We start from the raw sequence: 26,010 nt of genomic DNA, 5'->3' as shown, positions 1-26,010 counted from the left end.
TGAGACCAATTTTCTGACCAAATGTCATGAAGATTGGACAATAAATGTGGCCTCTAGAGTGTTAACAAGGCAAATGCTGACGCCGCACAACGGACGACGCACTACAGACAAAAGGCGATCACAAAAGCTCACCATGAGCACATTGTGCTCAGGTGAGCTAAAAAAAAGCTGAATCGTGACCTACACCCTAACTACCTGTAGCCGATAGAGTACTCAAACAGTGTCAATAACAGAGAAGTAAATGAACCAAACACAGCTATCGTTCGACAACCTTACAATTGGACGATTATTCTGCCTTGGGCTTGGCCTTAAATTATGTACATACTCGTATTTACTTCAAATCATCATTTCTTAAATAGTTGCAGTTCTGGTGCTTCACATGAAACCATTGTGTAATTAAATCAATAAAATTATTATTCTCTCGTATTTCTGTTTAATTTTCCCCCGCTATAGGCGGAGGGATATTGTTTTGGCCTTGTCCGTCCGTCCATCCTTCCATCTTTTGGTCCGTTCGTCTTTCCATCTGTCCGTCACTTTTGTGTCTGGAGCCATATCTTGGAAGTGCTTTGGCAGATTTCCTTGAAACTTGGTATGAGTATATATATGGATAAGAGGATGATACACGCTAAATGGCAATGTACAACATCTGTTAATAACAGAGTTATGGTCCTTTGTATCTTAAAAAAATGCTTTTGTAGTGTCAAATAAAACACTTTTGTGTCCTTAAGCATATTGGCGGTGGATATCAATTCAACGAATTTGCTTATTTAAACAGGAATGCTATGAAGTCAATGTTTATTTACACATGTTTGTACGATGGTCAATTGTGGACCAAGTCTGAGGTTAGGTATCCCTGTAAACCGGTTAAAACTGGTTTAAACCGACAGTGCGTACATGACCCTTTGACATTTCCAAGGCGGTGACCCAAGCTTCTAAAAACATTGAGTTTTCAATGTTGTCTTGTTTTGTGTCTTTTCTTATATCTAATTAGTACATTCACTACATGTATATTGCCTAATAGGAAAGCTACCATTAAAGGACCATGACTTGTGGGCTTCAACAAAAGCAATTCATGAAACAGTTATATCTCTTTCAAATGCATTCAATATTGCTGTTCCAATTGATATACTCAGAAATGCTTCTGGATGGGCATACACCAATAAGTACTTTCCTTCAGTTATTTCTTCTAAAGACACATTAACAACACTGTCGCCCTTAGCAGGAATTCCGGACGCCCGCCCTAAGATGTTCCCTCCCCAGACATTTCCCCCATTTTAGTTTTAGTGCTTACATTACCCCCCCCCCCCACCCCACAATAAATTTATAATGGTTTGGTTGAAGTATAATCTTGATTTATTATCAAAATGATTATTTTGCTTATGTAATCTTATGTAATAAACTTTTTATATGAAGCAGCTTGTTTGTTGTTTTCTTTGGATTAATCATTCATTATTTTTGTTAAACTGTTTAAGGAGTGCATGTAAATCATTAGAAAGGCGTGCATGTTGGTGTACTAGAGGAATACTAGAGGAATACATGGGATATTCTCAAAATCTTACACATGTTGTTTTTAATATAATTAAATAGGATCAATTGATGAATTAATTCAGTTTGAGTCAACTTGGGCTGGGTTGTAAAACTATAGTTTTTTGTTGTTTTTAATCCAATTAAATAGGGTACTATGTAACTGTCAAAGAAAATATGCATTCATACGCATATTAGCCAAGTTTTGGATGTCACTGATATTTTCAATTTTACTAGTACCTAATTAAGACTAATTAAAACAGAATTGGACTTTCCTTGCAAAGTATTTATTATTAATAATATAATAAGCTAATGTAATCAAAACATATTGATATTTTAATAATTTAACTCAATTATATTAATAATATTTATATTTGCCCCAAAAAACTAGGGCAGGTAGATAGGAAGGATTTTTTTTTTGGAAAACCAGCAGTGTTGTCAGTGTAAAATATTTGTAAAGCTTCTTCAATTTCAGTTTTACATTTTATGACCTGCAACATATTCTATGCTACTTTATTTTACTATGGTAAGTCATTAAAGTGTTATTTATTTTTCAACTATGTAATGTGCTAATCTCATATAATGAATTACTACCCCCATTTAAAGATGACACCTAATCTAAATTCATTTATACAATAGTTATAATTGTTTTATTGTAACATACTATTCCACTAAAAAATGACCATCATAGAACATCAATGCTGTGCGTTTACTAAAATTTTCATTGATCTCAATTATTTAAAGAAAAAAATATATCAGGCACTTATAAAAAAATATATAATTAGGGTGTCAAAATTTAACAAACTGAACAAGTCAATTTGAACTTCTCTTGCAATTCAAATGGAGCCACTTGAAATACCAAATTGTTCCCATACTAGTCGGCAATATAGCTATGACATTGTGTCTATTCATAACATGCATCAGATACACCTTCTGAAACTTTTTAAGCGGTTTTGAAAACGCTATTTCATTGCAAACTTACGTCAATAAAGGATACATGTTGTTATACAACCGAAAGTGAAAGTACAGTTTAAAAAAAATGAATAAAGAGCGAAATTGTTGAAAACTTACGAAAATTTTAATTGATACTTACATATGACCGTAAGACTGAACAAAATTATACTTAAATTTTAAATCATAACATGAAAGTTTACTTATAAAGCAAATTCTTCATTCATCCGCGGACTTCTTTGTGTCGTAGTCATAAATGCCTCCAAATGGAGGTGCTTGATGCGTCTAAGTATAGAGCAATCGGGACTCCTCGGACAATTCCGCCATAACGGCGATCGTCTCTCGGGTGTATTTGGTGGAAGGATATGTCTAACGCCTCTAGGCGGAAGATATTACACCGAAAATATAGTTCGGGTTACACACCAACAAATTTGCACTAAATCAACCGATAATATAGATATATAATGACCAATATCTTAAAGGAGTAATATAATAGAATATTTATTAATGATATTGTTTAAAATTAGATATTATTGCATGCAAAATATTCAAATTTTAATAAAATGTTAAGCAAGCAAATTAGTTGTTTATTGAAGTGAAAACATCAACATTATTCAAACTTAAAAGAATCAGTATTTCTAAAATTATATTAATTGCAACATTGCTGATGATGGCTCCAGGCGACAAACTTTGAGATTTAATAAATATGTTTATGTTCTATACCATAAACAATCGTACAACACTGTACAGTGGTACAGAGAAAACTCTTGGATGTAATATAAGAAATAGTAAACTCCACGTTGGTCCCAATGGCATTATAGTGACCAGCCAGGCAGTCACAAACTTTATATGGACCATAGCCATACAGCCCTCAGTGGGGCTATAACCAGTATTGAGACACCTGAAAGGTTTCATGGAATGGAATGAGTGGGGCTTGATTGAATTTGAAAAACAATTCTTTCTGTACATTTGATGATGGCAACCATACAGTACTTCTGGCAGATATTGTTTATATTGTATCCTAGGCAATTTAATTCCAGATGTTGTTATAATCCCGGCCAGGCAACTAGCTTTTCAAAGCCTAAAACAATCCAGTGCCTTTTAAATTAGGGACAGCCTGTTACAATGTTCAGTTGGTAATATTATTAAATTAAGGCATAACTTTGCCCTTGGAAATGAACTCAATTCAGAATGGCCTCTCAAAATAAGACATACTGTATTGGAAATGTTAAAACTGAGCAGTGGTGTTGTTAAAATTTATATTATTTATCTTTTAAGAAACTTTAAGATACATATCACAGGAATGGCCATGGTTTTGGGTCAGTACTCTTTAGATGGGAAACAAAAACACTAAATATGGTTGACAGTGCAGGCAACAATTGTAAAAAGATATTTTCCATCCCTGACTGCCATTACTGACATGAAGTAATTTAACTGTAATATGTCTGGAAACAGTGTCAGTCACACTTTTCTAAATATTGATTTATTCATGCATATGTATATATATGTCATACAAGGACAGATCATACAATACAGTCAATTTACAACATTTAACAATTGGAAAACAATTATCACAGGTTTTGGATCACAATGCATTGATATTTCACATTTTGAATATCACAGTTAAAGTTAATCATTTAAATTCAGTTACAAGTAAATAGTAAGTGTATTTGGCAGAGATCTGAAATAACAAGTAGTTACAAGATGTTAAAATCAAGAAATGATATATATACCACAGGATGTCCCATGAAAGGTTTGCAACTTATTTCCAATGGGGCCCTATAGATGAGTGGAAAATGTACAAAAATGGTGGCATTAATACGCATAAAAATATCATTAATTTAAACTTGAGAATATAGTCTTGAGATCAAATAGTAATTAGCATGTATTATTAGAGAGCATTAGTTACACAATGTATACTACTATCTTGTCATCACATTTAAATGTACATACAAATACTTTATTGATGACTTATTTGAACAACAGTAATAAATATATATATATATATATATATATATATATATATATATATATATATATATATATATATATATATATATATAACAAACCAATCACATAAAACATTAATTTAAACAATAAGACTACTAGTAACAAATAAAATCAGCATCTTCTTTCAATTTCATATTGTCTGTGAGAGAAGTTTTCACTCTGTTTTCAAATTCATATTTATTCTTTTATAATGATCTTTACATCAGCAGGTAAACAGTTCCAGTGTTTGATCGTTTATAATTAAAAGTAGTGCTGGTAAAACCATTCACTTGAGGACATTGAGGTAAATAAAAGTTATCTTTACTATGTCTACTGTTATCACTATGTATATCAGACACTCAACTAATATTATAATACAAAAAAGGTCATGTTAGAAGGACATTTCTTGTTAACAATTTTATAAACATGGTTGAGTGTTATTTGCTTAACTCTGTTTTGAACATTTAACCAACCAATACTACTAAAATCTTTTTCTTTCAAAGATGTTCTAGAGTCATATCCATGAATAAATTTAACAACTTTATTCTGTACAACTTGTAATCTATTTTGTAACTGTTTACTTATACCATTGTACTATGAAGAGCTAGCATAGTCAAAATGGCATTGAACCAATGAGTTACATAACAATTTTCTTAATTCCATATTTGAACAGTGGTTTTGTCTATACAGGAACAGGGTTTTAGCTGCTATAAGGCACAGCAGGCCCGGGCCTACATTTTTTTTTGAAACATGAACAAATTAAAATTGCTTCAACTTTGAAAAATGCATTAAAATGTTGACCCTGAAGATGGTGAGGTGTAAGAAATCTGCATTTCATATTGACATGATCCTCAGGCAATGGATTCTGGTCTTGTTCAAAGGACATATCTTCCAATTATCAACTTTACTTCTTTCTATATAGACATGCAGACAGTATTATTGGAAAGAATTCCCATGGTTTGACTTGTGAATAATTTAGTGTTACAATTTTAAATGTTTCTCTGTTCCATATTATTTTAAAATTTAGTTCTTAGGTATAAAGATAATACAATTTAGTTCTCTGACATTGAGATAAAAAAGTAAAATATCAAAGAAATACAGGCCAAAGTCTTATATTTTCTTACCTTATTATTTGTCTAGATATGCTTTAAATTTCACCACAGGCGTTATGGGATTTAAACAATTTCCGGGGGAGGACCCCGCACACACACCCTGTTTTTATGTAACATATTCGGGCCTACAGCTCAAAAAATGCTAGCTACACCCCTGAAGAATCTTATTCTTGAGTTCACCTTTTTAATAATATTATTAACAATAGATGTAGCAGCAAGATCAGTGTCGAATATTGAACCAAGGTGTTCAACAGATGATTGAGAAACAATAGTGTGATCATTACATTATACATTAAAATTATGAAGTTTAGATTTCCTTTTGGAACCAAACACTATACATTCAGTTTTTCCAAGGTGTAAAGACAGTTTGTTATCCACTAACCATTTAATACAATTTTCAAGTTCTTTACAAAAAACACTACTGATGATACTAGGATCTTTGTGAAAATAAAGGATGACACTTTCATCAGCATAGAGAATAAGTTTAGATAAATACAATAATAAAAAATCACTAATATCCTATATCAGTGTTAAGGAATTATGAAATGGAAATGGGTGTGACAAGTTACAAGAACCCTACACATTTACATCACAAAACATATGATATCTACAATTACTGGATATAATATATATGTTGAAAGTTAATATAAAGAGGGCAATACAAAAGAATGTACAAAAGTAGTAATAAAGACAAAACAACCAGTTTACAATGTTAAGATTTATGCAGTTGTTTGCAATAAGAGAACAATTCCCATTAACTTTGAATTTTGCAAGTGTAAATACATTTATGTAAATCAGAACACAAGAATCTGTTTCTCGGTCACTTTGAGCTATATAAGTGCCCAATGTTTACACTCAGTGAATTTGTAAAACCAACTTATATGTGCTGTCTGTCCGAAAACTTAAACATTTCCTATAACTTTTGCAATATTGAATATAGCAACTTGGCATACATGTGTATCTCATGGAGCTGCACATTTTGAGTACTGAAAGGTCAAGGTTATCCTTAAAGGTCAAATATACGGCTTCAAAGCGGCGCAATAGGGGGCATTATGTTTCTGACAAAACATATCTCTTGTTTTTACATGAAAAACCACAGACATTGTTGGAATTTGCCACATATAAGGCATTGTGTATACATTTTTAAACTCAATTTTCCACACAATGAAACAACTTTTTAAAAAGGCACCAACAAATGTTCCTCCAACCCATTTGCACGCTAAACAAAGAATCAGTTTTTAGCTCCACTGGCCAAATTTGTTCAAATTAATGCCCTGGGTCAAATTTGACCCTGCCCCGGGGGTTACAAAATTGAAAATTGCTTATTTAAGGCCTATTTTGTGAAAACTTTCAAAATCTTCTCGTCCATTACCATTGGGCCTAGGGCTATCAAAGTTGGTATGTTCAGACATCTAATAGTCCTCTACGAAATTTGTTCAAATTATGCCCCTGGGGTCAAATTTAACCCTGCCCCGGGGGTCAACAAATTGAAAATTGCTTATTTAAGGCCTATTTTGTGAAAACTTTCTAAACCTCCTCATCGATAACCATTGGGCCTTGGGCTATCAAATTTGGTATATAGAGACATCTAATAGTCCTCTACCAAATTAATTCAAATTATGCCCCTAGGGTCAAATTTGACACTGCCCCGGGGGTCACAAAATTGAACATATGCGTATATAGGGTCTATCATGTGAAAACTTTACAAATCTCGTCCATAACCATTGGGCCTAGGGCTACCAAATTTGGTATGTAGTGGCATCTTATAGTCCTCTACCAAGTATGTTCAAATTATGCCCCTGGGGTTAAGTTTGACCATGCCCCGAGGGTCACAACATTGAAAATATGCTTATATAAGGCCTATTTTGTAAAAACTTTAAAATTTTCTTGTCCATATCCATTGGGCCTAGGGCTACCAAATGTGGTATGTAGTGGCATATAAAGTTCTCTACCAAGTTTGTTCAAATTATGCCCCTGGGGTCAAGTTTGACCCTGTCCCGGGGGTCACAAAATTTAATATATGCTTATAAAGTGCTTATTTTGCGAAAACTTTTAAAATCTTTTGTCCATATTCATTGGGCCTAGGGCTACCAAATTTGGTATGTAGTGACATCTTATAGTCCTCTACCAAGTTTGTTCAAATTATGCCCCTGGGGTCAAGTTTGACCCTGCCCTGAGGGTCAAAAAAATTGAACATATGCTTATATAAGGCCTATTTTGTGAAAACTTTAAAAACTTCTTGTCCATAACTGCATGACATAGGGCTACCAAATTTAGTATGAAGTGACATGTAATAGTTCTCTTCTTAGTTTGTTCAAATAATGCCCCTGGGTCAAATTTGAAACTGCCCCGGGGGTCACAAAATTGAATATATGCTTATAAAGTGCTTATTTTGTGAAAACTACAAATATATTCTTGTCCATAGCCATTGGACCTAGGGCTACCAAATTTGGTATGTAATGACATCTTATAGTCCTCTACCAAGTTTGTTCAAATTATGCCCCTTGAGTCAAGTTTGACCCTGCAACGAGGGTCACAACATTGAACATATGCTTATATAAGGCCTATTTTGTGAAAACTTTCAAAATCTTTTTGTTCATAACCATTTGGCCTAGGGCTACCAAATTTGGTATGTAGTGGCATCTAATATACCTCTACCAATTTTTTTCAAACAATACCTCTGGGGTCAACTTTGACCCTGCCTCGAGGGTCACAAAATTGAATAAACGCTTATAAAGCGCCTATTTTGTGAAATCTTTTAAAATCTTCTTGTCGAAAACAATTCGGACTACGGCTAACAAATTTGGTATGCAGTAACATCTTATAGTCCTCTACCAAGTTTGTTTTAATTATGCCCTTTGGGTCAAATTTTACCCTGACCCGCGGTCACAAAATTGAACATTATATATTCTTATATCTTGCTTATTTTGTGAAAACTGTTAACATATTCTTATTCTTAACTCTAGGACCTAAGGCTACCACATTTTGTATGTAGTGAGGTATAGTAGTCCTCTACAAAGTTTGCTCAAATTATGCGCCTGGGGTTAAATTTGACCCAGCCCAGGGGGTCACAAAAGTGTACATGTGCTTAAATAAGGCCTATATTTAAGTATTTGCACATGCTGATAATATTTATTTCAGCCTTTTTTAGCAGTGGAGTGATACAGGGTCATCGTGGCCTTCATGTTTATAAGAATATGTCAAAATGGGCAAAAGTCAGGGACAATACTGTCTAAATGCCTTTTTAACAATTCTGGTGACATGCGGCTGTAGTATATTTTCTCTGTAAATTTAGGGCCAAACACAAAATGTCATCATCATAAATGTATACTGGGTAGCTTACATGTATATAAATATGATACGAGGTCTTATACAAATTAACCTGGATATTTATGAAAAACACCATATCCCTGTAAAGTGTAAAGAGAGAAGGCATTTATTCACCAGTAACATTATGTTCAGTACTGGTAAATTGCAAGCAACGAATATGAAAAATTCAGTTCCCAATTCGAGTTTTTAAAAAGTTCAACTTTGCTTAAGTAATAATGCATCAATGTTGATTCTAAAGAAAAAGAGTAATCATTTATGCCTAAGCTGTTCTGCTGTCCAGAAGCAAGGACGGCATACACAAGCTTTACAACATTTATAGTTTTAGTTACTTAACAATATAAAATGAATGTCCATTCTAAGTTTGCTGTCGTATTCTTCCCTCAAATCATACATGTTTCTTGCATAATTGAATGTTCATGTCGATGAATCACAATGTATATAAAAACAAACATTATTTTGAATTATCTTTCACAGTTATATAATTAATATTAGGTTAATTTTGGGATACACTTAAGCAATAATTAACATTTGTCTCAAAATGAATCATCCTCTGAAGCCCCCGATGGGATTCAAACCCATACCTCTTTCCTCTGGAGAGGAAAGTATTCTATCTTAAAATACAAGGGCATGTAAGAGGAAAACTAGCAATTTCAAAGGGACATTTTCACAAATTAGACATGTATTGAAGTTTGTTATTAAATACTTTAAATTGATAAGTAAACATTTTAGCAAAAAACCTCAATAAAAAAAGGAAAAAAAAAAGAAAGGAAATCTTCCTTAACTGGGCTCGATCCACTGACCCTTGGAGTAAAAGCTTAAACCAATGCCAATGGGCCATCAGTGCTCCCATATAGTCAGTGGTTTATTTTATACTTTATATAAGCAATCCTTGTAATGTCACAAAATCTAACTATACCATAAGAACTCCCCAAATTATTTTTTCATAATAGACTCTATGCTATATTGATGAATGCAAACATTGAATCTAAAAAGCTGCAATAAAAAAAAGAATAAAATTGAATAAAAATATAAAAGTAACCCTCAAATGGGCTCGAACCATTGACCCCATGGAGTAAAAGTCTACCGTTTTGATCAATCGGCCATCCATGCTCATACAATGAGTGATGTGTTTCATACTTTATCAAGTTTATGTAAGCAATCCTCGTATCTCACAAAATATAACAAAAACAGTCGATTTAATTTTTAAATTTACTCGATGTCAATATTATAAGTACTCCTATCAGTATGTCAGTAATGGCATCTTTAAATTTTAACAAGTCTTTAAGTACGTTGTGGGAATTCACAGATCTACATTAAATTATTACTTAAAGAATGTTATCTTGAAAAAGACGACCTAAAACACACATTTCAATTTTTCGGCGTAAGCTGCATAAGCCAGCTTTTCACCTTAGCCTGACCTTTGTAAGTGTCCAATAAAATTCCAATAAAATTTCCCGCGGCTAGGTACGAATGAATACACTTCATTTATTCCATTGGCTGATTTGAATATACCACCAGAACATTGGAAACATATCCGCGTCTTTGTAACACTGTTTTACTGTATGAAACAATTTTATCTCGAATGAAAAGGCTTAATAGATAGAACAGTTTTACACTCAATTCTCGACATCAATACAGTTTGTGCGTACACCTTTTATTTTCAGAGTATTACCAGCGCAAGAGCGTTTATACTTAAAAGGCTATGTTCTCATATTTAGTACTTACTTCCTTATTCCTGTCAACATGTTAACATGTAAAAGTATAAAGAGCAATGGAAGCGAGGCCTCACTTTAAAGCATTGCATTTCAACCCGCGAGGTATATCGGGTCAATTCGCGGACATTCAGAGTTTATATACAGGTCATCACCGGAGTTGGCGGCCAGTAAAATAATCGTTATATAATAAAGACGCTATCCGTGAACTAGGTGACCTGGAATTTTCTTTAGACCAGAAATATGTTAAATGAAGATATTCAGCAATATAATTATGGTATGTAAATAATAGATTCTTAATGTGTTTTCAACAATACAATGATAAATATTATTGTTGATAAATTTAACAATAATTATTCGTCCATATTGCCTAATGTACTAAAGTGATATTATGAGCATGTAACAGTTTATAGGTGTCTATCGCAACCGTTGATTATTTTTGATGTTTCTACTTCATATACACTTATATTAATTAATGCAGCATCATCATACTAAAACAATATACCAGAAAGAGAAAAATAATGCATTTGAATATCAACCGTACTTTCGTTTGACAACTGATCATGCGTTTACGAGTTGAACCTAAATTTAGTTTTAGTGCAGATTTGTTCATACGACACAAAGACACGAAATTGTTTTACGGATCATTTCAGCTTACAGGACTGGGTGGGTCACGTAAGAATATCGAATATAAAATATATTTTTATAAACAACTGGTAGCAAGGTGAGTTGCAGATAATTAATCAGTAACCACATTTTAACTAACTATTTTGACCTGTTAATTCTTTTCAGCTCAATTCAACAGTGCAAAATGCCCACAATATCACTTTAAGCATTAGCACGATGATAATTGATACTGTTAATAATCGAATCAAATAGCAATGCCCGACAAACCACTAAAACAGGTTTGTTCGAAGAACGCGCCTATAAATACGGATACTTCTCGTGTGGCCGGTTGACTCATATGTTTAAATTTCACTTCCATTCTTCTTTTGGTTTTCTGTTTTGTATCTATAGGTTTATGACCAGCAATATGTTATAATGTAAAATAAGCCGCGAAAACTCCCCGTAACATCCCGTACTGCGTGTGATGCAGCTAAGAACTGCACAGAAAAAGAAATTCGCTATACTTGATCTCATTCATTAAACTATTTACGCCGTATATCTCTTTTAAAGATATTTCTTGTTTTAAATGTGCGAGTATTTTCAAAATAAGACGAAAAACATGATCTAAATCAATGGAATAAGAACATTTTGTAAATTTTACACAATTGCTTAAGCGGTTTCAGTGTTAAACAATTTTTAATTGGAATATCAATATTATATGAAAACTGTTAAGTGTAATGTATATGATATCCATTTGTAAATTGCTCTCCAGTGCTTTTAATATGAGTCGCGTTTTGAGAAAACTGGGCATAATGCCTGTACGTAAAGTGTCGTCTCAGATTAGCCTGTGCAGTCCGCACAGGCTCATCAGGGACGACACTTTCCGCCTAAACAAATATTCGGTAAGAAGGGACTTCCTTTAAACGAAAAATACCATTAAACAGGAAAATGTCGTCCCTGATTAGCCTGTGCGGACTGCACAGGCTTATTTGGGACGACACTTTACGCACATGCATTATGCCAAGTTTTCTCAGAACACGACACATATGACGAGCTTTCTGAAGACAAGAATGGAGAAACTAACCTACACCGATGGTTGTTAACAAATTCCAAGTGCACTCACCAATGAGATATATTCCACAATGTAATGCCGTTTGTAAGTTTAATTCAAGTTTAGGGGCTTAATGCATGTGCGTAAAGTGTCGTCCTAAATTAGTCTGTGCAGTCCGCACAGGCTAATCAGGGACCACACTTTCTTTTCGCATTCACTGTATTTTTGCTTTGAAGATACTTTCTTATAACAGAAAATAACATAAAAGCGGAAAGTGTCGTCCCTGATTAGCTTGTGTGGACTGCACAGGCTTATCTGGGACGACTCTTTACGCACATGAATTAAACATCCATTTTCAGAGAGCACGGGTCAAAGTATTCAACACACTTCATTAACTGTCAGAGAACTTAACTGACACTGGTAAACCGGTGTAATTATATCAACATTTAGCAATTTTACAGATGGTGTCATTCAGTGAAAACACTGAAATCAAATGTTATTTCCCAAATAGAATTCTATATTACACTTAAAAGCATTTCATAAAAAATAATATAATCAAAGCAATATTCATCTTATATCGTTTTCATTTAATTTTATAAGAACTTTTTTTAAGCTGTTCGTCGATAATTAATTCCGTTGATATTTATGAAATATCTTTTTAAATGATTTCATATCCGCGTACTTACTAAGGCAAGATCGGAAGACACGTTCATTTGGGCTTATCAATCGTTCTTACGTAAAACTGTATGTATTTCCTTAATAATTTACAGCGGATGTAGTCCTATCAACATTAAATAATCATCAACGTATTTTAATCATTACTCAGAAAACTATACGTATGTGGACATGTCACAAGTTATATATTTTTTTCGGTCGTAGTTTCCATCGTTTGGTTCAAGCATTTTGTTTAGATGAATATCTCAGAAAACGACACATCTATCCGCTACGAAAACCACATAAAAATAAGTCGCGTTCTGAGAAAACTGGGCATATTGCTTGTGCGTAAAGTGTCGTCCCAGATAAGCATGTGCAGTCCGCATGTTAATCTGGGACGACACTTTCCGCTTTTATGGTATTTTGAGTTTTAAGGAAGTCCCACCATACCGAAAATCAAGTTCAGGCGGAAAGTGTCGTTCCTGATTAGCCTGTGCGGACTGCACAGGCTAATCTGGGATGACACTTTACGCACATGCATTAAGCCCAGTTTTCTCAGAACAAGTCTCAAATTATGTTCGAAGCATTTAACTTCCTCTAAATGCCAAAAGTAGCTTCATTGATATTCGGCTATGTTCTTATATAAATTGTGGTTACGAGGAAAAGGGTTACTACAACAAGTATTTTGTTCGGAATACTTGCTGGAGAAGATTTGTTTGCGACATATGTTGGTCCGGTTTTGAACATAATTAAAATCACACCAATACTTGAAGCTTTAGACTTCAGAAAGGCGCTTATTTACTTGTATTATTCCATAAATTTATATTACAAAATAAGTTGTATTACAGTTCACATTGAAAAGTGAGAAATTAGAAAAAATAATAAAGGGCCCACACCCTCGCTGTTTCCTCCCCCCAGTCAAAACCTCCTGCGTACGGCCCTGATTTTACAAGTTTCGCTTATACAATATAAAATATTATACCGGTTAATTTACATTTTCAATCACACAGTTATAACGTACTTGACACGCAAAGTTATATAAATGTACTTCGGTCGTTCTTATACGGGCCTTTTTGCAATATTTTTGTCAAAACAACACTGTATATTCCTAAGTACTTTTATTGCTGAATATTATATACTTAACACTTTCATAAAATGTATTCATGCCCACACACTTTTTGTACAATACGTTATGCCTTCTTTAAAACTGTATCGGACATTATGACCATGCACTCAATAATATAGTAAACGTATTTAAACATATGCGTTTCTGTAAAATTCTAAATAATGTCCCTTGAAAGCAAATTTGAGTAAATGCACTTGCATTCAGTATGTGCACCGTCGGCCTTTTGTGTATTCAACCGGCCCTTGGTGGGTTATAGTTCAGTCCAAGTGTACACTGTGCGATGTACATGTATGGCTACAGACAGTATCGTCCAGCGCATGATATCACGATAGTGATAACTGGATCGCTGTGACAAGTGGGGACTTCTCCAGTAGATTTTATATAAGAAGTCATATCGCTTGTATAAGATTACTAGTTGATAAAATCAAAGGGTAATCTTTCATGTCGTTGAAATAAAGTTGACGCTTATCGTAAGTTTTACGTTCACTTTTGTAAATTAAAACAAACAGAATTCCATTAAGCAGCATTATAAAATATTGAAATCAAATATCGCTCTTGTTACATTTAACAATATAAAGCATTTAATGACAAAACTTCAATACATGCCAAAACCTGTGGAAAAGCCCCGTTCACCCAGAGCGAGACTCGCACATAAGATGTGTCGTGAGAAACATGGACTTTAGGCTCTCCGGCTTATTGGTACATGTGCTTCCTACCTAGGCAACCCGGGTTCAATACCAGCTCCCGGTGCGTCTTGTTTTGCTACGGACTGGTACGGCTATCTTCGGGTGCTCCGGTAATTTGCACAAGACCACATCAACATTGAACATTTTTAAGTTACGACTGATTAGCTGGAGATTTCTGCAACTATTCAGAATCCGTCTCAAGATGAGTACCGAGACACACTCCAGGTCCATACATATGGCAGCCACTGGCTCAGAAGGAACCCACACAAAGGTGCTTTTTTGTAAAGTCTCACCCCAGATTTACTCGACCAACTCCCACATGTTGAAATAGCATAAAGAAATTTCCTTCGTGCATGCAGAGGGTCTTTTACTATGAAAGAGTTCGTTGCTGCTTGATATACCATACAAGCAGAAAATGTCGACCTTCAGGTGTAAGATGTGTTCATAAAAAATTGACATTACTTTGAAAAGTAATTATTTTATGAAATTCCACACGTGTAACGACCAATATTATTGACACGTAAGCCTTACATATGTATAAATTTCCAGTGAACAGTTCCACATGTTCGAATAAAATATGAATCAAGGTGAATGTTGAAATCGTCGCGACAGCTTAATTTTTTTCTTTACTTCCAGACACCACACCACAAATGAGGACAAATGTGGAACAATTATCCACAACCAACGCGACTGTCAACGTCAATTCGTTTTTATTCACTCTATTAAATCGATTATAATGAACATGTGCGTTTATTACATATTTCTCAATACGTTGACACTCTTTGTTGCAGCCTTTTAACCCGGTGGCTCTGCCTCTTAAGACCTGCAGGTACATTTGTCTGATGAAAATAACTTGATTATTTATGAACATTTGTGGGAATACTTCGGGTTTACTTCCTGATTTAGAGACTGGTCCAAATGCGTCAATTGCTTTAGTTTTAATATTTATTTTAGCTCGATTACATAATTAAAAGCCTATAAACGCGTTCGGGTCCGTTTCCTGGTGCCTATGGGGTAGATCTTAAGAACGCTCCCACAGTGGGGATCGAACCCGTGACATCCCGGTCGCTAGGCGGACACCATATCCACTAGGACACCATATCCACTAGGCCAAGGCGACAAATTGTGTTTTTGTTTATTTTCTTCAAATCGACGATCATGTTTATTTCATATTATTTTTTCATGCGGACGGATGAACGACAACATATATATCGTGTAGTTAAACAGTCAAGCTTAAATACCAGTACTTGCGATTTGCATGTTCATGGTCGCTTTGTGATCCGTTTATTTTCGAATCGGCATATCAAATGGGCCATGCATTTAATCAAATTTTACGTACCGATAACTATTTCAGTAAATTAATAAGTTTCTAAATTTTATTTAACTTCTCCGAAAATGACTACCGTTTTTTTACTTATATGTATAACTTAGAAGCAAACTTTCAGTATCTGACATTAATTTGAATAACGAAAATTATATAAATAATTGTGTAATTTTCAATATAGGACATGTACACAAGTTCTAAATATTCACAAACAATCTTTGTGGGACTCATTGATACATGCTTACCATATACATATATATGATAAACGGACGATAAACATATACACCAATGGTACTGCGATGGATATCATAGATAGACCGATATAAGTACATGTGTTTACGGTCCAAAAGTTCGTACCAGGTAAATGTAAGACAGTGATACCCTGATAACATTTTCTGATAATTAAAAAGGGGCGGATTTTGAAACTGTCCTCATATTCTATTCTGACTTTCGTCAGAGAAGTAATATTTTATTTATGCTTTAAGAAAACTGTTTAATATTGGACTGCGGCGATAGTGTTTTCCTTCATGCAAGGAATTTACCTTTGTTTGGCCATTCTGGCGCTGCTTCCTGCAGGTAAGACTAATTATTGTTTGTTTCTACAAAAAAAAAACACAATTTTTAATTATGATATTCCGATCACAAAATGTGGAGAAACATATTACTAGTTTGGAAGACTTCTAAATAACACATACAAAATATAATAGAAACACACTCTTTAAAAAAATCGAACAGTTTAAAAATACAATGTCATTGCTCATTGCCTTTTGCCCTTTCGTTCTTCTTAAGAGTTGTTCCCCTTACTTCTCACATCGCCTTTACTGACTTAATTGGCAAGTGTCGTCTGACGAGAGTATTACAAATCCCTGAAAATGCGTTTGTTTTAAATGAAATTTTTCGAAGGTAACAATAACCAATAAATCAGCATTAAGAACCAGAAATCAACCAAATTCTATCATTTATTTATTTAAGTTCTGTAGTTTGATCTAAGTTCATGTAAGGCTGCAGCGCATGTTTATTCAATCAGAACTCGTATACATATGAGGTAAAGTGCAGCGCATGTTTATTCAATCAGAACTCCTATCAGTGTTTTTTTCGGCGTAAGCTGTATTAAGCCAGCTTTTCACCTCTCCTGACCTTTGTAAGTGTCCAATAAAATTCAAATAAAATTTCCCGCGGCTAGGTACGAATGAATACACTTCATTTATTCCATTGGCTGATTTGAGTATTCCACCAGAACATTGGAAACATATCCGCGTCTTTGTAACACTGTTTTACTGCATGAAACAATTGTATTTCTAATGAAAAGGCTTAATAGATAGAACAGTTTTACACTCAATTCTCGACATCAATACAGTTTGTGCGTACACCTTTTATTTTCAGAGAATTACCAGCGCAACGCGTTTATATTTAAAGGCTATGTTCTCATATTTAGTACTTACTTCCATATTCTTGTCAACATGTTAACATGTAAAAGTATAAAGAGAAGTGGAAGCGAGGCCTCACTTTAATACATTGCATTTCAACCCGAGTCAATTCGCGGCCAGTGTATGGATGTCAGAGTTTATATACAGGTCATCACCGGAGTTCGCGGCCAGTAAAATAAAAGTTATATAATAAATACGCTATCCGTGAACTAGGTGACCTGGAATTTTCTTTAGACCAGAAATATGTAGATTCTTAATGGGTTTTCAACAATACAATGATAAATATTATTTTTGATTAATTTAACAATAATTATTCCACCATGTTGACCAATGTATTAAGCATGAGCGCGATGATTATCGATACTGTTAATAATCGAATCAAATAGCAATGCCCGACAAACCACTAAAACAGGTTTGTTCGAAGAACGCGCCTATAAATACGGAAACTTCTCGTGTGGCCGGTTGACTCGTATGTTTTAATTTCACTTCCATTCTTCTTTTGGTTTTCTGTTTTGTATCTATAGGTTTATGACCAGCAATATGTAATAATGTAAAATAAGCCGCGTAAACTCCGCGTAACATCCCGTACTGCGTGTGATGCAGCTAAGAACTGCACAGAAAAAAAGACATTCGCTATCCTTGATCTCATTCATTGAACTATCAACGCCGTATATCTTTTTTAAAGATATTTCTTGTTCCTCTTTACGAGGGGGCCGCCATCTTGTTTTCTAAAGTAGTTCCAAATCCAATATGACGGCCGCCTACGTACATCAGAGAGACGGTGTGGTGTAGCCCACTGTCCGATGCGTTCAGATTGGTTTTTTCTTGTTTCTCCATTCGGTACCCCTCGCACGTTATTTGATTACGCTTTCTTCATATATGGTCATATTACACTCATTCATAACGTTTATTTATAGATGTTTGTGTTGTGACATATATGGTTATGATTACCATATAAGGTAAAGACGGCCAGGGACCAGAGTCGCTCTGTAAGGACGCTATTATGCCTTTTTAAACACAAAAAGCATGCAATGTGGAGTGTGCGTAAAAGGAGGACATTTTAATAAAACGTGTCCGGAATACATGGGTTAAAATTAATCCTGTTATAGTATTGGAAGATTATTTCATGAAGCAGTTTATTGGATACCATGATACTGGTATTTGTGGTTTAATAAATAAGTGTTCAATCTTGAAGTTTGAGTGCAGTCTTTGTTTGCATGTATATTGTGTTGGATATTCCTTTGTTGAACTGAGCTAGAGCAAGAAGAAGTTTGAGATATTTATGTTAAGTGCATGCGTGAGTCACGTGGTGTTTGGTTGTGTTTTCTTTTACCGTACCTTAAAGGGATCTTTTCACGCTTTGGTAAATTGACAAAATTGAAAAAAGTTGTTTCAGATTCGCAAATTTTCGTGTTAGTTATGATATTTGTGAGGAAACAGTAATACTGAACATTTACCATGCTTTAATATAGCCATTATATGCATCTTTTGACGATTATAAAACCTAAAAAGTATAAAGCGTTGCAACGCGAAACGATTGAATAATTTGGAAGGTTCTGTTTTTGTCGTTAAATTTTGTATAACTACGAAGATTGCTTATATAAGGTATAAAATACTTATAGGATGTGTATTCGGCGGAATAGCTCAGTAGGCTAAAGCGTGTTTACTTCAGGACTCTGGCAGGACTCCACGGGTTACTGGTTCGAAACCTGCTCCGGGCAATGTTCTTTTCCTTTTTTTAATTTTATTCTTGATTTTTTTACTGGAGCTTTTACGATCAAATGTTTACATTTATCAATATAAAGCATATAATGAACAAGTTAAAAAATGCCAAAATCTGTGCAAAGGCCCCTTTAACCCATGTTTATACTGTTATATTAAAATCTGTCAAATAACATTCTGCTAAAATAAAAACATTCCGGGGCTAAGTCCCTTTAAGCAATATTATGCCCAAGCACACGCGCATCAAGGAAGAATGTCGACAAATCAATTGTCGTTTCAAACACCACGTGATGTATCACGTGTTATACGTCATTGCGGATGTGCGACTCATTCTCTCTTAAACTGTGGTGGTGAATCGTTAATAGAAAATGGCTTTCAATATTTATCGGAGCGGAATGATTCAGTTACTGTTTCGAACGTGTGACATTTAATGTTATATTGATCAACGTGTATTACTTCTGACGTTGATTACTTTTGAAATCCGTTCAACAAACTAGAGCACAGGTAAGTGTTTGTTTCCTTCATAGCAAACGATGACATATTGCCTAACACATTAAAAAAAGAACTGGCGTTCTCTATCCAGTTCTTCTACGTTAAATAGTTGTTTGGCTTACTTTACAAACGAGTGGAAAATGCATGAACATTTGAGACTTTTGTGTTGTTACAAAGTTACTCTACACTACGCCTGTGGTGTATTTACATGTACTATGCGGTGTAATAACGTGAAGCAGTTGTTTGGCTCACTTTCAGAAGTATCCCGATTGCTGAAAAAGAATTCAGGCCTTGGGCCATATCGCAATCATAACGATCAGTTCATTATAAGCTGTGGTCTAAATGAGAAAACCTGATTGAGTGTTTTCAAACGAAATCAATAAAAACTAGTTTTATTATTTTATGGTTTGGCGTAGCAAATGCTTTATAGTTTGATATATTGTGCTGAATTTCAGTTGGTTTACACGGTGCTGCATGCTATCTGAATGTGTTTATTTCTCAATATTATATAAAACAGGGAAATGAAAATTCTGAAAAAAATACAGTTGTATCAACTAATATAAACTTATATAAATACTGTTCTTTATTTGTATTTTAACATTTATATACAGTAAGTTTTGTGATACAATATCACTTATGGCTTAGCTATGAACTGCAGTGAATTCACGTTACTGTTAAGCTTATATAGAGAATACTACGTCGGTGCCGAATAAAGTGATGTTTATTTTGCGAGGCTTAGAAAATCTGAACCACGAGCCTTGGCGATGGTGGTGGTGGTGGTGATGGTGATTGGGGTGGTGATGGTGGCGTCGGCATCGGTGGCGGTAGCGATGGTGGTGGTGGTGTAACAGTAGAAGTAGTAAAAGTAGTAGTAGTAGTAGTAGTAGAAGTAGCAGTAGTATCAGTAGTAGTAGTAGTAGTAGTAGTAGTAGTAGTAGTAGTAGTAGTAGTAGTAGTAGCAGTAGTAGTAGCAGTAGCAGTAGTAGAAGTAGTAGTAGAAGTAGTAGTAGTAGTAGTAGTAGTAGTAGTAGTAGTAGTAGTAGTAGTAGTAGTAGTAGTAGTAGTAGTAGAAGTACTAGTAGTAGTAGTAGTAGTAATAGTATTTGTCGTTGTAGTAGTAATAGTAGTAGTAATAGTAGTTGTAGTAGTTGTAGTTAGTAGTAGCAGTAGTAGTAGTAGTAGTAGTAGTAGTAGTAATAGTATTAGTATTAGTAGTTGTAGTAGTAGTAATAGTAGTTCTAGTAGTAATAGTTAGTAGTAGCAGTAGTAGTAGTAGTAGTAGTAGTAGTAGTAGTAGTATTCGTAGTAGTAGTAATAGTAGTAGTAGTAGTAGTAGTAGTAGTAGTAGTAGTAGTAGTAGTAGTAGTAGTAGTAGTAGTAGTAGTAATCGTTGAAGTAGTAGTAGTAATAGTAGTAGTAGTAGTAGTAGTAGTAGTAGTAGTAGTAGTAGTAGTAGTAGTAGTAGTAGTAGTAGTAATCGTTGAAGTAGTAGTAGTAATAGTAGTAGAAGTAGTAGTAGATAGTAGTAGTAGTAGTAGTAGTATTCGTAGTAGTAGTAATAGTAGTAGTAGTAGTAGTAGTAGTAGTAGTAGTAGTAGTAGTAGAAGTAGTAGTAGTAATCGTTGAAGTAGTAGTAGTAATAGTAGTAGTAGTAGTAGTAGTAGTAGTAGTAGTAGTAGTAGTAGTAGTAGTAGTAGTAGTAATCGTTGAAGTAGTAGTAGTAATAGTAGTAGAAGTAGTAGTAGATAGTAGTAGTAGTAGTAGTAGTAGTAGTAGTAGTAGTCAGGGGGTTTTTTTACTAAGAAAGTGACGCCGATATTCGGCGTCTTCCCCTTCCAGAATTTTTCCCCTAAAACTACCATTTCCCCTCCAAAAATATAATTTTTCACCAAAATATAATATTTTACCCTCAAAGAAATGTTTTTTTTCTTTTGGGAAGTCGACATATATCCAATTTGTACCATGTACAACGATCTCGCTCTCTCTCTCTCACTCCCGACGAACACTCAAATCTGGGAATCCCAGTGATTCTATTTATAGCTCTTAAATTACGTCATGGAAACCAGGCAACTAATCGTATTAATCATGTGACTATTTTACTGGATTCCGGTCTTGCGCGAGAAGGGTGTTTCGTCAATTAATTACTGGAAACCAGTCGAATTTTCATCCGGGTTATGTGAAAGCCAAGATATAAACGTTAAAACAGGAAAAAGTCTCACAATTGGCGTTCATACACGAACAAAATAAAACGTTCGGACTCAGAAAATATTAATTGCGTTGACGCATTTTTTAAGAATGAATCATCAAAAACCGTTGAAACCCAGCAGGATTCGGAGGTACATGTAATCAACATCGATTATAACTGTCGGATTATTGTGAAAGTGAAAGTAAACAATCGGCAGCTGCTGCACCTTTCCCTTCCAATACTGTAGCAGATCTTGATCGTCAACCCATTCATCATGAAATTGAAATCACAATATTGACATCGTTCCCCGGTCCCAGTTGAAAACATTTCCCATTATTAGATCTACCCCTGCAACTTTATTTAGGACTTTGACTTTAATAATATACTTGTTCATGTGTTTAAGAACAAAAAGGTCAGAGACATGCCTCTTTTTCTAAAAAAAAAACTGAAGTCTGTAGGCGAGTTATAGACATTGAAATGAACAGTTTTTATTTTTTCCCCAAATATGTCTCTTTCCCGCTCGATTTTCCCCTTTTACCCAGCGTCCAGCGTCTTCTCCTTTTTCTAAAAAAAAACCCCTGGTAGTAGTAGTAGTAGTAGTAGTAGTACTAGTAGTAGTAGTAGTAATAGTAGTAGTAGTAATAGTATTAGTAGTTGTAGTAGTAGTAGTAGTAGTAGTAATAGTAGTTCTAGTAGTAATAGTTAGTAGTAGCAGTAGTAGTAGTAGTAGTAGTAGTAGTAGTAATAGTAGTAGTAGTAGTAGTAGAAGTAGTAGTAGTAGTAGTAGTAATAGTAATAATAGAAGAAATAGAAGTAGTAGTAGTAGTAGAAGTAATACAGTAGTAGTAGTAGTAGCATTAATAGAAGTAGTAGAAGTAGTAATATTATTGTTAGAAGTAGTATTAGTATGTGAAATGATAATAAACAGTTTGTATTGATGGTTTTAAGAAGTTATTATATTACCAATATATACATTTTGACATCGGCCTATTTCTAAATTCGGTTGTCTCCCTTGTTACGTTCACACTTCAATCCATTATTTAAATTCTATCGAAACATAATTCATCTTCGGTACATGATATTTCATTCGATACAAAACGTATGTAATGCTGTTTGTTTACACCCATTGTGTCTAAATTTTAATTATGTAAATATAAAACATTAAATCCGTTGTAAATATAATACATTATATTTCGCACTTATTAAAATTCTTCGTTTTAGCCGTAAAAGTATGGTATTATTCTCTAAACTTGTACCAACACCTGATAACATTTAAGAGCGTTCTTAGGCGAGCCGATATCGTATTGGTTTACTTATTTCCATTACTTATGCTTTCTTAATGAGTAAGGTTTCGTTTAAGGGGTGTTGCTGCAGTTTTGCTGACTTTTTTCCATCGAATAGATTTTGTCCAAAATTTATATTTAAGATATATATACAAATACTATATGAAAAATGAAATAAAAAACATAGGGTCACCGGCCTTGTTTTGATTTTATTCACCATTATATAACATGTACTTTTTCAATAAAACTGAAAAAACTCTAATTGCATAAAATATAATTAATAACCTATGAAATTGCCAAGATGTAGATATTATATAAGCTTAGATACATCATATACCATTTAATTGAACCATACACTGCCAATAAAATGGAGTACACAACTTACATTTTGATAAATTTATGTTTTATAATTTTTATGTCATCCAAAAAAAACGTCATTTTTTACTATTGTAACACATATATGAAATTAAAAAAAATTCTGTCAAATAAAATTCTGCGAAACTGCTCAAATATGTTCATCCACGTATTCTCATCATAAAACACAAATAAAAATAGGGGGTCACTGCACTTTTAACAGAGATTTTTTGTTTTAATTATCCCAACCGTCTAGACGTCAAATTTCATAAAATACAGCAATAAGGCAAAACCCAAGTACCGGAACATAAATTGTTAGAAATATGCATGTACATAAGAAATTGTTTACAATCTTAACTGGGATCGCAACAGCTTACCAAAAGACATTAATAAAAAACAATATTTAATCACAAACATAATAACATACAGTATCAAACTCGACCTTAATCATTAATAACTTACATGTTCACAGATTTCGGCATGTTTTGAAGTTTGTGTTTAAATGCTTTAAATTGATAAATATAAACAACATGACTAAAGAGATCCAGTATAAAACAAGAATGAAATTAAAGAAAGAAAAAAAAAGTATTAAAAAAAGTTAACCCCGCCTGGGATCGAACCACTGACAATTGTATTATGAACCAAATCGGTCATTTTACTTATAACAAAAATATTGGGGTGTGATAATATCATCATCGGTGTTGCTATAAATATATCCTCGGTTAAATAAACTGCCGCAACACCCCTTAGATCATTTGAAATAATTTTACAACTATATGACCTTGAGCTTGAAGACGACTCGGTCTACCCTTCTCAACAAAATATGCTCATGAAAATTATCGTTGTTTGTATGGATTGTTGTTTTATGTTCCTCGATTTTGTTTATTCATTCACTTGACCAAACAAACGGATTTTTAACAATAAAGTTTTGTTTCGTAAACAGCGCCAGTTTTTACTTGATGTGCTTATTTTGAACATTCTTTATTAAAGACCACTAAACAATGGTACATAACCAAATATGAACCCTTTGAGCCTTACGTTCCAGAAGAGAATAATTTCGACGTATTAATTCGAAAATCTTTATTTATTTCTGGTAACCCATGAAAGATGCTGATCAAACACTTTAAAGGAGGACTACCAAAGTCGCATTTTTTTAAGTTTCGTGAAAATACTTCCAGCGCTTTATGAAACAAAGTTTGTTTGCATCAAACGTAAGCTTACGACGGACGAGTGATACCGCATGATGGGCGAGTGATACCGCATGATGGACGAGTGAAACCGCGTGATGGACGAGTGATACCGCATGATGGACGAGTGATACCGCATGGTGGACGAGTGATACCGCATGATGTACGAGTGATACCGCATGATGGACGAGTGATACCGCACGATGGACGAGTGATACCGCATGATGGACGAGTGATACCGCATGATGGACGAGTGATACCGCATGACGGACGAGTGATACCGCATGATGGACGAGTGATACCGCATGATGGGCGAGTGATACCGCATGATGGACGAGTGATACCGCACGACGGACGAGTGATACCGCATAATGGACAAAACGCAGTCCAATAAGCTTACGATTTTCACGTTGCGGAAAATGGAACACGAGCTTTTGGTAACGTGTGCGCAAATAAATGCATTATTTGTTCTCTATAAAGTTTGCACCAGGACTGAAAGTATATTACTTTCCAGTATACATGTAGACAAATAAGTCATTGGAAAAAGAAAACATTAAAAATATATGTGTTTTAACCCAACTTGTTTACCTCCGAAATAACACACCGACATTTGCCAGGATTGGTGCTGCCATTTTGAGCACATGAAGTAGCCCCAAAGCTGTGAACCAACAAACCAGTATACTAATGAAGTGCAAAAGAAGGGTAGTTTTCTTATTGCTTACATTTATTCTGATTGAACCTGATACCGAAATATTTTATTCAAAATGTTTTATAAAAAGTATAATCATCATGCGTCCAACCATTGGTGCTTATTATCAAATTCAAAGCATGTTACCCTGCGGTCAGGACTTTTGGTTTGTGAATAAGAAACCCCTTTAGAGCTTTCATTTCTAACAAGTGGCGACGTTAAGTGTTTCTATATTTATAAAGGTCGTTAAACCTAAAGCTCTTGGGACACAAACTTGCACCATAACGTGGTTGTTACTATGTATACATACTTAATAAACCAAATCGCGTTATGTGTTTTCTTTGTCGGTGGCTATTTGCTAAGTAGCATTGTCAATAATGACCATAAAGCTTACATCAGTGCCTAACCGCACTGACTGCTGTCTAGTTTGTGATTGGTCTGATGACAAATCTTTGTATCTTCATAATGCGGTGCTGTTATAAAATTGACAAGTGTTTGTATTTCGCGCACACGCATATATACTTGTCTATTTATTATATAAGTCGATTAGTCCCGTAGCTCCGTCACTTTGTTGAAAGATAGACAAGACAATACGTGTTAACTAACA

The 26,010-nt window shown here is 34.3% G+C and overlaps 2 protein-coding genes across 3 annotated transcripts in view; one reads left to right on the top strand and one right to left on the bottom strand.

The window, feature by feature from the left end:
- The window catches only part of LOC127848524 (retinol-binding protein 4-like), a 119,847-nt gene that overhangs the window by 56,302 nt on the left and 37,535 nt on the right, over positions 1–26,010 (bottom strand). The gene's annotated exons all lie outside the window — the stretch shown is intronic.
- The window catches only part of LOC127848521 (uncharacterized), a 30,377-nt gene continuing 18,913 nt past the window's right edge, over positions 14,547–26,010 (top strand). Inside the window, exons 1-2 of one of the 2 annotated variants that reach the window (XM_052381032.1) lie at positions 14,547–15,012; positions 15,378–16,641. The gene's annotated coding sequence lies outside the window, so the exon portion shown is untranslated. Of the gene's footprint in view, positions 15,013–15,377; positions 16,642–19,528; positions 19,719–26,010 lie in introns of those variants that run through there. The other variant, XM_052381033.1, reaches the window with a different exon arrangement.

This window comes from Dreissena polymorpha, chromosome 10, assembly GCF_020536995.1.
Source record: "Dreissena polymorpha isolate Duluth1 chromosome 10, UMN_Dpol_1.0, whole genome shotgun sequence".
Taxonomy (NCBI): Eukaryota; Metazoa; Mollusca; class Bivalvia; order Myida; family Dreissenidae; genus Dreissena; species Dreissena polymorpha.
Note: the sequence above shows the minus strand (reverse complement) of the source record. Positions and strands in the feature narration are given on the sequence as shown.